Genomic DNA, 16,111 nt, shown 5'->3' on the forward strand with positions numbered 1-16,111 from the left:
TAAGGTTGCTCATATCCCAGGAGACACCACGAGGAGGTAGGGATAGGAGTTACTGGGTAAGAGGCTAATGGACCACTAATGGGGTCTATTTTATCCTTCAAGTACTCGCGGTACTGGTGGTACGCATTACCCAGTCGTTTGCCCCGCTGGCCAATGGCCAGCGGTGATGAAAAGAATATGATACTTTTACATCATCATCATTGTTGACGGTTGAGGGAGACAAAAGTTTACAGATCATTTCACTGATTTTATGTTGAAAACGGTGTTTTCGGTCCTCGTGGTGAAACCTATCGGCCATTAGGATTCTGAAGGGTACGTCCTTGAAATGAGATTATGAAAATGCGTCGGGATTTGATGATGTTTTTATGGCAAACATTTAGAAAACATGGATTTTTTTTTGAGTAGAGAAGGGATGTAGAGTTGACAACTACTTGATAGTGCCTTGGATACACCCCTGTTTACTATGCTAGTGTGAGTGTTCTATGATTGCGGATGAAGAATGGTGATGGGAGTTCAGTTGAGAAGTAAACGTGTGACAGGGCGAACTGTTTTCATGGCGATAGGATTCTACAATTACATGATTATATATAAATTCATAATGTAAATTACAATAAATACTGGGAGGGGAGGGAGCATCAGGGCATCATTGAAGTTTTAACTGGACAATGGAGTGGAGTGCCAACCGGAGTCTAGGAGGGAATGTGTACTGTCATTTTAGATAGTTACATTTCACTCCAACAGTTGCAATGAATTTGACGCGCTCTTCTTAAACAAACCATCCCGTGGAAAGCTTAACATGTATTGCGAATTTAGTTATTCATTTTGTTGGATCATATTGTTGGAAGGAGATTCTCTTATTCCCGCGGGTTTCGCGTAAGTGCCTCTGCTTACGGGCCCGTCCAACCCTTTTTGGCCCTTCATACAGCAGTATGTTGAATTCAGAATGATGACGGAATTTGATCTTGCTGTTGAGTGGAGCCGCATGCAGGGCAAGACCCAAGCTAGGATGGTGGCTACTTACATACATATACTAGATTCAAAATTAAGCTTTGTTGAACATTATATTAACATTATCTACAAGGCAAGGAACATGTTAGGGTTTATTAAAAGGTTTAGCTTTCATTCCAATGATCCATACGCAATCAAAACATTATATGTTGCATATGTTAGGCCCCTCCTTGAGTTCTGTAGTATAGTCTGGGCTCCATATCAAGATACTCATATAAACCGCATTGAATCAGTTCAAATACAGTTTCTATTATTTGCTCTAAGAAAGTTAGGCTGGACGAGTTTTACCCTTACCATCTTATGAGTCTCGATGTATGTTGATCTATTTGGATGCCCTTGAAAAGCGAAGGCAGTTTGCAATGATAGCTTTTATAAACGATGTTGTAGCACAAAGAGTGAATGCCACAGAGATTTTAGAAAATCTAAATTTCTATGTTCCCACTCGTTCCTTAAGAAACAGAAATATGTTTTATATCCACAACCAAAGAACAAACTATGCCAGGAACGCGCCTTTAAATAGAATGATGTCTTGTCATAATAAACATTATGAAACAATTGATTTGACAATGAACAAAAATGCTCTTAAAAAACGTTTCTTTGCGAGGTTAGTCAGAGATTGAAAATTAAAATAGATGTTAAGTGTTTTTGTAAATTAAACTGGTCTACATTTGATTGACGACGAATAAATAAATAAATAATTGTAAAAGAAAGTTACCCCTCCCAATTTAATAAATGTTAAAGATTGCACACTGAACCCATAACAAACGTAATTTTTTACCTGAAAATTCAGGTGACTTCTTAAAAACAAGAATCTAATAAAATTTACATGCTACACGTAAAATTCAACAACATGTTAATGAAATTTACTGGATTTACTGGTCGAGTCCATGTGTCATGCTGGTGAAGGTTATGTAAAATTCACGTAAATTTTCCGTGATCTCATAGTGTGGAAATGTTCTGTGCGTAACCTCTTAAGTTCAAGATGGTGACAGAAGAAAGTATTGGCATTCCCCATTGTTGGAAGATTTGGGATTGCCAGACAGCCCAGTTTTTTACATTCATTTCAATCCAGAAAATATTCTTAAGTTTTATTAATCCAGAAATGAAAAAGCGAATGCAGGATCAGATTATTTGGGCTACTCATAATTTCAAATTACGAGCTACAAGATTATTTCAGTAAACGGGGAATTTTTGAAAGCTTCCAGAGCATCGGTTCCTGGCTAAAATAAATGGTAAGCATCAAATATTTACATTTGAAGAAAAAAATAGAACGATGATCAATTTTCGCTTTCTATTCTCTTATACAAAAATCAACGATCTTAATGAAAATACCCAGCTCCCAGAATTTGAAATCCATTCCTAAAGTAAAAAATGTAAGTCTTTCTAGAAACAGTTCCACTCCAGGATTAGGAAAAAAAAAAAAATGAAAATTCACGTAATATTCACCTGAAAAGGTACGTAGATATTTTCCATCTTACTTTTCATGTGAATATTACGTGTTTTGGGAATGATGCATGATGATAATGCATGATGCATATAAAAATCAATTGATTTTCACGTAAATTTTACCGGTCGAGTATTAGTACAAGAGACTGAAGAAGTCTGCACATTGTAGACGAAATACGCGTATCTGTCAAGGATAAGTAAATAAAGTAGTGGAATTAAATGGAAAATACTAATCCTTCTCTCTCTCATTATACAGGAGAGACGCCCACATTCATCAGGATTGGACAATGTGGTTTCGGTTTAATTCCGGGTTTCCGATCGGCCATTACTGCCGTTCTACGCATATCTGTCCCATGTTACTTTTGGACGTTCTTCACTTTTGTTCATAAAACAGTACTTTTTTAGGTAGACTTTGGAATGAAAATAGAAAAACATATAACTTGTTCTGGGTTTGTATAAAAACAATATCAAGCCTAATTGTCACATGTTGAAATTCTACGCATAATTGTCCCACAAAGATTTTCTTGACTGAATCTATCATTAACGAATCGATTTGTGTACACAAATTATTGAAACAGGATTTATATAATCAAAAGAAACGGTATGAACCATTTTAGGAAGTGGAAGTTTTATTTTATGTTGATAAATATTAAGAAAAACGGGATTTCATATTAAAACACCAGTTTCTAATTTCAAACACTGCATTATTAGACACTTACGTAGACAATCGCCACCCCGACACTCCCCCTATAGTGTCTACGTGTTGCATGAAAAGCCCCTTTTATAATATGATAATACGCAGCATAAAAGTCAACTTTGTACGGACGAAATTTGCATGTGCATGTCAACTAATCCAAAGTATTTCTTGAAATCATCGAAGCCCACGATCGACGATCGTGTAACGTATTGATCTTTTGTCCACAGCATGTCAGCCGCCATAAATCTATGGTTGGACTCAACATGATTAAGCACAATCTCCTTTAGGCCTACGTTCATCTTGCTAAGGAGTAGAACAAGATGTTAAGAAGTTTATGTTCTAAATAGTGCATTCATCATTAGTTTCTTGCAATGCCCATACTTTTAATAGTTTTATAGAAGTAGCAATGTCAACAAATTTATTGTTGGTATAATTTAATGATGGAAAGCTATACAAACTATCCAGGATCTTCCAAAACTTCGCGGAGAACGCAAGCACAAGAGTAAAGACGTCAAACGCAACGTGGCCATCAAAGCAACACTGAAAGTAACAGTCTCTAGTGGGACTAACATGCGTAGAATATCCTACTTCATTGCAAATTTCTAGGCATAACAGTCCCATTAAATATTGTTCGTATAAAAATAGGCTTAACTGATTTCATTGAAGGTAATTTCTGTAGTTTTCACTAAAACATATTGATTCTGTTGAAATGTGAACAATGCGGTAACTTATTTTAACGTATATTTCTTCCAATGAGCAGAAATGATTGGAAACATTATTCGCGATTTTCTCAGAAGCAACTTTTGAAACATGGGACTGATATGCGTAGAACGGCAGATTACATGTTACAACTTTGTAGTCTAAACAAAGCATTAGGCAGAGGTGGTAAATGCACATTTTTACTGCCTAAATGTTACCACTAAATCGTATGCGGGAAACTAATGTCACGGCAATTTTTCCCATAACATTTACCATCTCCAGTGTGGACATGAGACGGGATATATTTTTTTAAATTTTGGTCTTCGATCATAACAATAATTGCTCAGTTATCTTAAACATTATTCCCAATCTAAAATGTCAAAATTTATCAAGTAATCAACATTCAAATCAACATTCAGCGACTGAATTCAATTGACTTATACGAAATTTACTCATATTTGGGAAAACCTGCAGTTACTCATTAGCTATGTATGATGTAAATCAGTATTTTTTATGATGATCCGTAATCCCAGATTTTGTTTCCAACTATTTCTGGTCTTCTTCATGATTCCAGGGTTTTCAATTTTACATACTGGGAATAAACTTCCCGAGAAATGGAAAATAAAGTTTATTTTTACTTTTTGTTGAGATTTTTAGCCAGTCATCTCATAATAAAGAAGAATTTCCGGGAATTCCCAGCATCCCGGGAAAGAAAAGTGATTTATAAAAGACATAGGAATTGAAAAGATTATTAAACATGTTGTTTGTTATCAATCCGTTTGAAATACGTACTATTTCAAAAATGGTCACGAGTTGCTCATTTGTTAATCTATTATTGTCAAGGTGAGTTGATGTACTTACACAAAAATACTCAAAGATTTAGTATAATATTTGGCCAAAATTGAGCGCACAAGGACTTTATTTACCTTCTGAGGGCTATAGTAATTGACGAAGGTGTAAAATACCATATTTACATTCCAACTAAATTCAACGAATTCCGACAGAAAGTTGTTCCCTATAACCACTATGCCTGCACATTAAAGGCATCTTCTCTACAGAAAGGCCACACAATTTGCTGTTCGGAATTTTATAATGAGCATATAAACGAAAACTCAATGTAGTTTGTAGTTAACAATAATCCACAAGGCAGTAACAATAAATATGTGATACAACGGAACCTGGTAGGTGAAGCTTTAGTCGATTGATCAGGACAAGATTTTTATTTAAGTAAAACTTAAATATATATATACATATATTTATGTATCTGATAAACAGGGAAGGTTAAGCCTTGTTACATTTTTTTTCAATTATTTAAGCGTAGAATTAAAAAAAACAGGCTAGAATCAGCCTACTTACCATTTCAAGTTAGTTGAAAATTTTATATGTTAGTGCTAAAATTGAAACATTTACACACATTACAAAATTACGGTTCACGTCAAAGATCTTCACAATTATTACGGGATTAGAACTGATCAATTTGGAAGAGAATTAATTTTTTTTCTGGAAACTAAACACTTGTTTTTGTTTATTAATTTTCAAACCTCACCAACATTTTGACACATTGACACGACAACGATGAAATATGTACACGGCAAAATTTAGGCATGAAAAGTTTGACACATACGCTAAGACTGGACTACCTAATTACAGGTAAAACATACCCAAAACAATACAATCAATACGAAACTAACGATTTTAAATTGGCTCACCACTTTAGTAGCCTATTGGTCCCAAGCAAACGATTAACGTACCCTATTCTAGTTGAAATTCTATTACTACACTATGTTTGTTTTGATTCGCTATGAAAGTTTGACAGATAACATCAGGGGTGTGTGGATTCATGCAGAACATGCAGGGGTGAGTGAAATAGCTTGGGACCGTTGTTCTGGTACTGAGTGAGCCAAAAATAATAATGATTTTCTTCGGGACCCAGTGGTCTTAGAGTTACCTCTATGCTATTAGTCCCAAGCAAACGATTAACGTACCCTATTCTAGTTGAAATTCTATTACTACACTATGTTTGTTTTGATTCGCTATGAAAGTTTGACAGATAACATCAGGAGTGTGTGGATGCATGCAGAACATGCAGGGGTGAGTGAAATAGCTTGGGACTGCTTGGGACCGTTGTTCTGGTACTGAGTGAGCCAAAAATAATAATGATTTTCTTCGGGACCCAGTGGTCTTAGAGTTACCCTAATAAAAAATAACCATAAACGAACGATAACCCAAATCATTGAACTATTCCACAAATGGTTTGGATGATACCCAGAACACGTCGTTAAGCAAATTAACCATACAATTTTTATTAGGGTACCTCTATGGGTATGGGTGAGCCAATTGAAAATCGTTAGTTTCGTATTGATTGTTGGCCATACTCTGTACGGGGTATTAACAACAATCAATACGAAACCAACGATTTTAAATTGGCTCACTACTTGACTAGCCTATTGGTCCCAAGCAAACGATTATCGTACCCCGTTCTAGTCGAAATTCTAGTACTACAAAATGTTTGTTTTGATTCGCTATGAAAGTTTGACAGATAAAATGAGGGGTTAGTGGATTTTCATATGTTTCGAGGGGTGAATCGGTTAGCTTGGAGCCGAAGAGAGTACCAGAGCTGAGCCAAAAAGTTGAGCACGTTATTTCGGGACCTTATAGTCTTAGAGTTACCTCTATGGTATGGCCAACCGGTCCGCACTCGTGTTTATTTCAGTTACCATGGGGACGTAATTTGTGATTAGCCCCGGTCCCTTTCAAATTGTATCATTATTTATGTGCGACCTTAAATTTGAAATGACGTTTCACATTCATCTAGTGATGGCCGATTTTCATTCGAATAATCGATTAATCGATTAACGAACCGAAAATTAAGATATTTGTAATCGGTTATATCATACAGAGGTAACTCTAAGACCACTGGGTCCCGAAGAAAATCATTACTATTTTTGGCTCACTCAGTACCAGAACAACGGTCCCAAGCAGTCCCAAGCTATTTCACTCACCCCTGCATGTTCTGCATGCATCCACACACCCCTGATGTTATCTGTCAAACTTTCATAGCGAATCAAAACAAACATAGTGTAGTAATAGAATTTCAACTAGAATAGGGTACGTTAATCGTTTGCTTGGGACTAATAGCATAGAGGTAACTCTAAGACCACTGGGTCCCCAAGAAAATCATTATTATTTTTGGCTCACTCAGTACCAGAACAACGGTCCCAAGCTATTTCACTCACCCCTGCATGTTCTGCATGAATCCACACACCCCTGATGTTATCTGTCAAACTTTCATAGCGAATCAAAACAAACATAGTGTAGTAATAGAATTTCAACTAGAATAGGGTACGTTAATCGTTTGCTTGGGACCAATAGGCTACTAAAGTGGTGAGCCAATTTAAAATCTTTAGTTTCGTATTGATTGTTGCTAATAGGCTACTAAAGTGGTGAGCCAATTTAAAATCGTTAGTTTCGTATTGATTGTTGGTTATATCATGCTGAGCATTAACCTCACCAGAGGCTCATCACCCATCGTTTCAAACATATGCTGCAGTCTCATTTGTGGAAAAATGACAGCACAGCGAACAAAAAGTAATCAATTAGATGTTAATCGAATAATTTAAAAAATGAGACATCAATTTTTGGTGTGATTGTTTTGATAAAAAAGAGCGCAAAATTTCATCTCTACCGAGGGGGAAGCAAAACCACAAAATTACCTTGCATACGGGGGATATTCATTGGATGAAAGAGACCGTGAAAAAGGACACTAAAATAGAAAGTTTTTCTTCCGACTGTTTCATCTTACACGGAACCAAATTTTGTTCATTTAAGTTAAAAATATATATGTTTATTAAATAAAAATATGAATAGTTCAAAGTAAATTACAAACATGTTCTCAACAAAAATATGTATGTTTAGAATAAATTCAAAAGCATGTTTATTTCAACAATACATAACCTGGGTAATCAATTTTTAGCGTGTCCTTTTTTCCTTCTTGTTTACATTCGGCAAACTTAACCGAAAACGGCCTGCAAGCGGCGAAACCGAAGTAGAGGGTCCGGAAACCCACGCAATGTTCCAAGCTCGACAAAACCGGTGGAACATCACAATATTAACGGCAATCCGTCGTTTCTGATACCGATCCCCATATCATCCTCACCCCCCACCCGACGTCGAAAGAAAAACAGATCATCCCCGAACACTAAACGTAGAAAGAGGCCGGTATGAGGACCAGCGTCATAAACGACAAAATGACGCTAATATCACAAAGTTTCACCAGTTTTACTGAACTGGATCGGATCGGACACCCACCCCGACGGCCCCCCGGATCCAAACATCCACAGACTTTCCATAATCGCAGGAATTTCCATTAATTTGCTATCCATTTTATTTTGATTTATTCAGCATTCAAATGCTAAAATAATTTCAAAATATGTTTGTTTATTTTAAACATGAAAAGCATGTTTAAAATAAACATATTAATTTTTGATTGCATATAGTTTTCAAATAAATCAAAAATATTCACGTTTATTTTCAACACGAATATTTTTAAAATAAACGTAACATTATTTTTGTTTTAAACATTATTATCAATGGATTCAAACGTAGAATACGTTTGAAATCAACCTAGTTTATGTTTGTGGCCAGAACAAACTGAATTTACGTTTAAATTAACCTCAAATATTTTTGTTTCGACGGTAATTTTTTCTGCGTGTAGTATTCATCTTTGGTATGGCCAACAATCAATACGAAACTAACGATTTTAAATTGGCTCACTACTTGACTAGAGTATTGGTCCCAAGCAAATCGATTAACGTACCCCATTCCGGTCGAAATTCTAGTACTACACAATGTATGTTTTGATACGCTATGAAAGTTTGACAGATAAAATGAGGGGCTAGTGGAATTTCCTATGTTTGGAGGGGTGGATCGATTAGCTTGGGACCGAAGATAGTACCAGAGCTGAGCCAAAAAGTAGAGCTCGTTTCTTCGGGACCTACTAGCATAGAGGTGACTCTAAGACCAGATGGTCCCGAAGAAACATGCTCAACTTTTTGGCTCAGCTCTGTCCGCAAAAAAAATCCAATAAAAATACAATGATTTTCATTGTCATTGTAACAATGATATTTACTGTCGAAATATTGGACATTTTTGTCCATTACCATAATATCATAACGAAATTCATGGTTCACAACAATGAAAAACATGGTATTTGAGGAATTTACAGTTAAAAAGGGGGGTTGTTAAGCATCTTAACAATAAAAAAAGTGATTTTTCTGGAACAAATTTGATCTCATCACACTAATTTTCATTGTTTGAGCATTATATCGTTAAAAATCGAAATTTATTTTTTCTCCCGTGCAATAATTTAACAATAAATATTAATGTACACGAAATTCAACAGTAAAAATCATTGTAATTTCGTTGTTTTATTATAATCATTTATTTTCGGGTGGTACTATCTTCGGTCCCAAGCTAATCGATGCACCCCTCAAAACATAGCAAAATCCACGAACCCCTCATTTTATCTGTCAAACTTTCATAGCGAATCAAAACCGAGGGGGACGACTCTATGGATGCAGGAAATATTGTGTTTTGTTGTGGCTAGCTCCGCGTACGCTGAGTAGATAGAAAGAAGATTTATCACGATGTTGAAGATTTCCTGCAAAAAGATGATGCGATATGCAAATAGATGCGAGAAATGAAAGAAGATTTTTCGAACATTTATTCGTTAGTGTGAAATTTTTTGAGCATCTACAATTGAGATTTAGATGTGTCGCCCCCTCGATCAAAACAAACATAGTGTAGTACTAGAATTTCAACTAGAATAGGGTACGTTAATCGTTTGCTTGGGACCAATAGGCTACTAAAGTGGTGAGCCAATTTAAAATCGTTAGTTTCGTATTGATTGTTGGTAATACCATAGACACAGACAAACAGACGTAACTCTTCATTGTGTATCTTCGTTCATGCATTTAACGGTTGATTTGAATATTATCAGTTCCACGAACTACTCGCCGCAGCGCTGGCATCGGATCACTTTGACGTTTCTATACATTCTATAGAACTTTTATGCAATATTGTTTACGAGTTAGCGAGCAAGCTTGTTTTCCGCGAGAAGCCAGAGAGATGTCGCTACTGAGGTTATATGTTTTGAGATACTATGTTTTCAAGAACAAGTTTTTCAAAGAGTTACGTCTGTTTGTCTGTGCCATAGAGGTAACTCTAAGACCACTGGGTCCTGAAGAAAATCATTATTATTTTTGGCTCACTCAGTACCAGAACAACGGTCCCAAGCAGTCCCAAGCTATTTCACTCACCCCTGCATGTTCTGCATGAATCCACACACCCCTGATGTTATCTGTCAAACTTTCATAGCGAATCAAAACAAACATAGTGTAGTAATAGAATTTCAACTAGAATAGGGTACGTTAATCGTTTGCTTGGGACCAATAGGCTACTAAATTGGTGAGCCAATTTAAAATCGTTAGTTTCGTATTGATTGTTGGTAATACCAACAATCAATACGAAACTAACGATTTTAAATTGGCTCACCACTTTAGTAGCCTATTGGTCCCAAGCAAACGATTAACGTACCCTATTCTAGTTGAAATTCTATTACTATACTATGTTTATTTTGATTCGCTATGAAAGTTTGACAGATAACATCAGGGGTGTGTGGATTCATGCAGAACATGCAGGGGTGAGTGAAATAGCTTGGGACTGCTTGGGACCGTTGTTCTGGTACTGAGTGAGCCAAAAATATTAATGATTTTCTTCGGGACCTTCTAGTCTTAGAGTTACCTCTATGGTAATACCATAGAGGTAACTCTAAGACCACTGGGTCCCGAAGAAAATCATTATTATTTTTGGCTCACTCAGTACCAGAACAACGGTCCCAAGCAGTCCCAAGCTATTTCACTCACCCCTGCATGTTCTGCATGAATCCACACACCCCTGATGTTATCTGTCAAACTTTCATAGCGAATCAAAACAAACATAGTGTAGTAATAGAATTTCAACTAGAATAGGGTACGTTAATCGTTTGCTTGGGACCAATAGGCTACTAAAGTGGTGAGCCAATTTAAATTCGTTAGTTTCGTATTGATTGTTGGTAATACCATAGAGGTAACTCTAAGACCACTGGGTCCCGAAGAAAATCATTATTATTTTTGGCTCACTCAGTACCAGAACAACGGTCCCAAGCAGTCCCAAGCTATTTCACTCACCCCTGCATGTTCTGCATGAATCCACACACCCCTGATGTTATCTGTCAAACTTTCATAGCGAATCAAAACAAACATAGTGTAGTAATAGAATTTCAACTAGAATAGGGTACGTTAATCGTTTGCTTGGGACCAATAGGCTACTAAAGTGGTGAGCCAATTTAAAATCGTTAGTTTCGTATTGATTGTTGGTAATACCATAGAGGTAACTCTAAGACCACTGGGTCCCGAAGAAAATCATTATTATTTTTGGCTCACTCAGTACCAGAACAACGGTCCCAAGCAGTCCCAAGCTATTTCACTCACCCCTGCATGTTCTGCATGAATCCACACACCCCTGATGTTATCTGTCAAACTTTCATAGCGAATCAAAACAAACATAGTGTAGTAATAGAATTTCAACTAGAATAGGGTACGTTAATCGTTTGCTTGGGACCAATAGGCTACTAAAGTGGTGAGCCAATTTAAAATCGTTAGTTTCGTATTGATTGTTGGTAATACCTGGGTACTGCGAACACAGCCGTTTTTGTTTTGCAAGTCAGCAGGAAACAACTTGAAAATTTTCCGATATCACAAATTGTTTTGCTAATGCACTGCTCACAATTTGCATATACATGCTGTCGAAAGTTCACCCTTTGCTCCATAAATAACGTGTACATGGTGTTGGGAGTGCACCTACCCACATGACTCTTATAAAGTTTGTTTGCATTCTTCCTTCAGCAGTTCGTGCATGTTCGTTCGTTCGTTACATTGTTTACATCCGAGTATTTGAGCAAGTTTTTTGTTGAAGAATATTAGTAAAAAAATGCCGAAATGACAATATTTTCAACATTGACCACAATACTTTCTCTGCCGACGGGGATTGTATGAGAAAAGTATCACTTTTAGCAGCTCTAGATCGTTGGATTCTTTTTGACAGCACCAGTTGGATTCTTTTTGACAACCATTTCGTGTTTCTCCGCACCACTCAGGGTAATACCATAGAGGTAACTCTAAGACCACTGGGTCCCGAAGAATATCATTATTATTTTTGGCTCACTCAGTACCAGAACAACGGTCCCAAGCAGTCCCAAGCTATTTCACTCACCCCTGCATGTTCTGCATGAATCCACACACCCCTGATGTTATCTGTCAAACTTTCATAGCGAATCAAAACAAACATAGTGTAGTAATAGAATTTCAACTAGAATAGGGTACGGTAATCGTTTATTTGGGACCAATAGGCTACTAAAGTGGTGAGCCAATTTAAAATCGTTAGTTTCGTATTGATTGTTGGTAATACCATAGAGGTAACTCTAAGACCACTGGGTCCCGAAGAAAATCATTATTATTTTTGGCTCACTCAGTACCAGAACAACGGTCCCAAGCAGTCCCAAGCTATTTCACTCACCCCTGCATGTTCTGCATGAATCCACACACCCCTGATGTTATCTGTCAAACTTTCATAGCGAATCAAAACAAACATAGTGTAGTAATAGAATTTCAACTAGAATAGGGTACGTTAATCGTTTGCTTGGGACCAATAGGCTACTAAAGTGGTGAGCCAATTTAAATTCGTTAGTTTCGTATTGATTGTTGGTAATACCATAGAGGTAACTCTAAGACCACTGGGTCCCGAAGAAAATCATTATTATTTTTGGCTCACTCAGTACCAGAACAACGGTCCCAAGCAGTCCCAAGCTATTTCACTCACCCCTGCATGTTCTGCATGAATCCACACACCCCTGATGTTATCTGTCAAACTTTCATAGCGAATCAAAACAAACATAGTGTAGTAATAGAATTTCAACTAGAATAGGGTACGTTAATCGTTTGCTTGGGACCAATAGGCTACTAAAGTGGTGAGCCAATTGAAAATCGTTAGTTTCGTATTGATTGTTGGTAATACCATAGAGGTAACTCTAAGACCACTGGGTCCCGAAGAAAATCATTATTATTTTTGGCTCACTCAGTACCAGAACAACGGTCCCAAGCAGTCCCAAGCTATTTCACTCACCCCTGCATGTTCTGCATGAATCCACACACCCCTGATTTTATCTGTCAAACTTTCATAGCGAATCAAAACAAACATAGTGTAGTAATAGAATTTCAACTAGAATAGGGTGCGTTAATCGTTTGCTTGGGACCAATAGGCTACTAAAGTGGTGAGCCTATTTAAAATCGTTAGTTTCGTATTGATTGTTGGTAATACCATCATCTTTAAAACAGCCATTTTCTCCAGGGGGCTGGCAACCCTATATCAATCCTATACGTTTGACAGTAAGCAATATCACGGGCCTTATTTAAATATGGCCCGCCTGACGTATACATGTCAGAAAAGGACAGAAAATCGTGTTATAAGCAGGAAGACAAGAGCAGATGATAGCATCAAAAACATGGCTGCCAGCCAGGCCCCTGATTTTATCTGATCGAACCGCGACCGACGCGAGTGTACGGATAGAAATCTCCTTATACCTTTTGGCAAATTTCCATTGCTGATTGTTCATAAATTGTATAAGTCGACTAATAAGCAGACGCCTTGCAAAAAGTTAATAAAGATCATGTGTCAAATGAAATGTATAAGCGGTCACACATACCTTTTATGCATTCTAATAGGACCTATGTGGTTTGTCTTATGGAATGTATAAGGCTGATGCTTTGGCAAAAATGTATAAGTGAAACACATGGCACAATTATTTAAGATTTTCGTTTCGTGTGTGTTTTTATTTTGTGTTTATTTTGTTTTTACTAAAGTTCTCGTATTCTGTAATCGCGAGTGTTCTCTCTTTTCACATCCAATTCCATACGCTGACTTTTCCGCTGATTAACCGTGACTCGCCGTCAGGTTATGGGCCCAGTGAAATAGGAGTGAAAAGTTTTGTTTAAAATATTTGGCCAGGAAGAGCCATTTTGCTTTGTGTTCCACCTCGAGTGCAACCAAGAGGTGACGAAAAAGAAGTGCGCGATTGTAAACGGTCCGTGTATGCGAATGAAAACAAAATTCGTTCGGACTTGAAAAAGTGAATTATTTTGTCAGTGAATATGGTTGATCCGCGGTTTACCATTACCAAATTGAATGGCACGAACTGGCAGACGTGGAAAGTCCACCTGGAGAATCTACTTTCCCGCGAAGATGTGTGGTACACGATCGCAGAAGAAATTCCGGAAGAGAAAAGTGAGAAGTGGAAGACAGTCGACCGGCGAACAAAAGCTATGCTGATGCTGATGCTGGAGGACAACCAGCTGTCACTGGTGAAGAAAAGTGTGCATGCCCGCGACGCGTTTGATGCATTGAAAAACTACCACCAGAAAACTACTCGTTCAGTTCGTGTTTCCTTTCTGAAGAAACTGTGCGCGAATATGCGATGAATATGCCGGATCGCGGTGATCACAAGCAGCATTTGCTCGAAGTGGACGAATTTTTCGAACGGCTTGACGCAGCCGGTATGGAACTGGACAAGGACACGAAAATTTGTATGCTTTTGCGAAGCCTTCCTCGGTCATTTGACAATCTCGTTATGGCTCTCGACAGTCGTTCAGATGATGACATTTCGATGGATGTCGTCAAGTCCAGGCTGATGGATGAGTATCATCGGCGGCTGGAACGTAAAGGTGGTAGTGGTAGTGCTCAGAAAAAGAAAAAGCGATGCGTTCCGCTGAAAATGCTCAAGGTGAAAAGCGAGTGGTGCCACTTCTGTAAGAAGCCTGGCCACATCCGGCGCAACTACAGGAAACTATTGGTGTCGAAGAAGGAAAGTGAAGGTGTATCGAGATACAGAAGAGAAGAAAGTGTCAAAGCGAAGGCAGCCCACGGTGACAACAAAGGTGTTGCGTTCATTGTCGGGAACGAGATGGCATGCTGGATCATCGACAGTGGCGTGAGTGCACATATGACGAACGACTGCTCGTTCTTCACGACGTCGCTGGTGGATGGATCACCTTGGCGGATGGGAAGAAAACACAGATCCCAGGTGAAGGCTGTAGTGTTCTCTACGGTGTAGACGGTCAAGACGATGTAATGAAGATATACATAAGTGAAGTGAAGTTTGTGCCCGGTCTGTCGACCAGTTTGATTTCAGTTGCTAAGCTGGCACAGAAGAAATTGAACGTAAGTTTCGACGACGAAAATTGCAGGATCGTGGATCCAAAAGGTGTCGTTGTGGCGACTGGTAGTCGTTACGGCGACCTGTACCGACTGAGGCTTGCGGAGACTTCGTTCAAGGTAACCACCGCACAGCATCGGGAGAACTGCCAGCACCAGTGGCATCGGCGCTTCGGCCACCGTGATTAGGCTGCGACAGAGCGCATTGTGAAGGAGAACCTTGCGATAGGTAAGAAGGTAAGCGATTGTGGTTTGAGAATTACATGTGAGTGTTGTATGGAGGGGCAATTAGCTCGGCCTCCCTTTTCTGCCGTCACCGAGCGGAAATCGGCTGGAATCCTGGAAATCGTGCACATCGACCTGTGTGGCCCGATGAAGACCGCCACCCGGAGTGGCAACCGATATGTCATGAACATCATCGATGACTACAGTCAATTTACGGTGACGTACCTTCTGAAGAACAAGTGGGAAGCAGCATCAAGAGAGCATCAAGGAGTATGTTGGATGGGTAGAAACCCTGCACGGCCGGAAGCCGAAGGTCATCCTGTCTGATGGAGGTGGAGAATTTGACAACAATCATCTGTGAAACTTCTACCGAGCGGAAGGGATCAAACCACAATTCGCCACCCCCTATTCGCCACAACAGAATGGCGTAGCTGAGCGTAAAAACAGGTCGCTCACCGAGATGGCCACCTGTATGCTACTCGACTCTAGCCTTGAGAAGCACCTCTGGGGTGAGGTGACGCTTACCGCAACCTATTTGCAGAGCCGTCTACCGTCCAGATCCGTTCAGAAAACGCCATACGAGCTGTGGTGGAATCGTAAGCCCGAAGTAGGTCACCTGAAAGTGTTTGGCAGCGTGGCTTTCGTACACATTCCAGAGGCGAAGCGAGGAAAAATGGAAGCCAAGACGCGAAAGCTTACGTTTGTGGGCTACTCTATGGAGCATAAAGGCTA

General features: G+C 38.6%; 1 protein-coding gene across 1 annotated transcript in view; it reads right to left on the reverse strand.

Moving 5' to 3' along the window:
• LOC135702203 (uncharacterized) overlaps positions 1–5,388 on the reverse strand; it is a 36,687-nt gene extending 31,299 nt beyond the window's left edge. Inside the window, exon 1 of the mRNA XM_065223227.1 lies at positions 5,207–5,388. The gene's annotated coding sequence lies outside the window, so the exon portion shown is untranslated. The remainder of the gene's footprint in view (positions 1–5,206) is intronic.
• Positions 5,389–16,111: the final 10,723 nt, after the last annotated feature.

This window comes from Ochlerotatus camptorhynchus, unplaced genomic scaffold (assembly GCF_037179485.1).
Source record: "Ochlerotatus camptorhynchus isolate MF236.1 unplaced genomic scaffold, CSIRO-AGI_Acam_v1.1 ptg000186l, whole genome shotgun sequence".
Lineage (NCBI taxonomy): Eukaryota > Metazoa > Arthropoda > Insecta > Diptera > Culicidae > Ochlerotatus > Ochlerotatus camptorhynchus.